We start from the raw sequence: 2559 nt of genomic DNA on the forward strand, positions 1-2559 counted from the left end.
AGGGAAGTTATGCAAAGCCTGTTGGATGATACCCGCACATCTGGACAGCTTGGAGACCGGGAGTTTTGTAGAGAGAGCAAAGAAAAAAGAAACGAGAAGAGAAGAAAGGAAAAGAAAGGAAAAGAAGAGAAGAGACGAGACGAGACTCAGGGTTTTCTCAGGCTGAGGTGAAGAGAATATTCCCTGACAGGGGAYTACAGACTCTACCCCTAGGAGGGCCCTGCATGGCTCTCTGCTGTCCAAAAGGTCCCTGAAGTAGGCATCTCTCATGGCCAGCAAAGAACTACAACTGCCACTCTGGGAAGTGCAAGGCTGAGCATTTTTGTTCATGTTTCCAGCACTACATGCTTGCACCATAGCTATGATTTGTGTTTATGCTCTAGGGGAGCTGCGAAGGGAGAGTTCTTCTGCCTTCTTGCCTGAGAAGTATTGCACAACAGGCAGGTGCCAGATGCATTGGAGCAACGTTTGCTTGATCCTGTGCATAGGAAAGTCATGGCCTTGCAGGGCTACTGATCCTGGGCTCCAGTTTGCAGGCTGAGAGTGGAGCCTGCAGGGTATTTTGCACCGCACAGCTAGCACTTTGCAATTCATTCTTTCAGTGCCCCTAAATGAACATAAATGAACATAAAGGCAACAGTTACATGTTTTTAAATTTAGACCCTTGTAGCATACAGGGCTAACAATTTTCCTGTCAGGTTCACGAGCACCTGAGGTATGACTGATGATGCATTCTCCAGCACTTCTGACAAGAGCAAATCTACTTGTTCAGGCAAAAGTTTCTGAAATGGCAGTGGAAGGAAAAAAAATAAATTGCTTTGGTTTAAGCTTCTGCACACATCTTCATGATATAACTGGTTTTCAATAGAGCCATCTCTTAACAACATAATTAGAGGTCAAATATTAATGGACGATACATGTCTTCAAATGTAATTAAAAGCATGCATACCAAACTGCTTCTGTCTAGAAAGTTCCTGTGCTTGGCTAAAGTTTCAGGGCTGGTCATTACTCGCAGCCGCAGAACTGCTTAAGTCATGTTGATTCATAATCCCCTGCAAGAGAAAAATCAATGCTGGAGTGGTTTGCCTGTGTAACAATGTACATTAGTGAGGCTGGAGTGCCTCTTCAATAATACCAAGCAGTTAAAATATGTAGAGAGAGCCTCCTGAATTCATTAGGAATCGATTTTCTTCCTTTTAATATTCTTGCTTACAAAGAAATTCCTATATGGAATGGACCTTTTTTTTCTGCCAGCTCATCTCCTCCTTTGGTCTTTGGGCTTGTTCCTTGGTGTTCTCCCACTGCAGTCTAGTAGGGAGAATAACAGAAAAAACAGCTTGCTTATCTACTCACTGATACACTCTATAAAAGAAATATTAAGGTATTCATGGTTAAATAGAAGAGGAAATGGCTATTGTTCCTTGCAGTGATGAAAAGAAAAATATATTAACAGCACACTCCAGCTGCTTCACCTGGCCATCCTGAGCAAACGGGAGCTGACTTGTCCCCTGCTTGTTGGCATACCAACTGCATATCTTCTCCAGTTTTCCAAACCAGCTGCTGGAGACAGAGTAAGTGATCTGCCAGGGGCTGGTAAATCAAACACTTTCACTCACTACCTTGTGAAAGCTGGGGAGGTTAGGAAAGGATGACAGCGATTCCTGGTCTCTAAAAAGGTTAACCCTCTAAAAGGGTTAACCGCATAACTTGAGCCATGTTTATGTTAGTTAGGTCTTCCCAGTCTATTATTTCTGGAAAAGACATCTAGCAGAGGCACAATTGTATCTTGCCAGTAGAATGTATTTCAACAAAATAAGCTGCAGCCCATGTACTACAACTGTGGCTATAGTAGGAAGTTTAGTAGTGTAACTGCATCATTTACCAGTCATATCTTCTTAAAAACTTACAAACTTCACAACAACACTGGGAAAAATATATAATGTGGACCTGGACCTGCTCTCCTGTTCTGTTTTTCCTGGGTTGCTTTGACGACTGTTCTCTGCTTCAGTCTAATTTCCTACTAAGCTGGACTTAGAAAGCTTATTCTGCTCAATTATTTGACAAATCAGATGTGTGCTGAAAATTAGTACCTGATGTACACATGGTTTGCATGCATACTATGGGACTGTATGTGGTCTTAGTTTGCTTATTTATAGATTATTAAATATAAAAATAAGCAAAATTGTCATCATTTTTATGCAACAAAATGTGCTTTTCATGGGACTGATGGTTAGGGAACCCTTCATGTATTACTTTAATAGCGGTAAATATCTAGGGAGTATAAAAACTGAGAGTCTCAGTAGAAAATGTCATTGATTGAAGAGCAGATGATGAATCTTGTTAAGACATGATTTTGTTCCAAATCATAATTAAAATGACTTTAGGAAAAGCCCTAATATATTGGGTCCTCTATCCTCCTCTGAAACTGCCAGGTATTTTATTATCACTTAAAGTGCAACACAGTGCAAAGACTGTAGCTCTTACTTTGGTCTGTGCTTTTAAACAATGTCTGTTGTATTTTCTTTTATTCTTCCAAGTCCTTCAAAGTCATTACTTCTA

Source organism: Rhea americana, unplaced genomic scaffold (assembly GCF_003343005.1).
Source record: "Rhea americana isolate MKP2758 unplaced genomic scaffold, rheAme1 scaffold_156, whole genome shotgun sequence".
Classification (NCBI taxonomy): Eukaryota; Metazoa; Chordata; class Aves; order Rheiformes; family Rheidae; genus Rhea; species Rhea americana.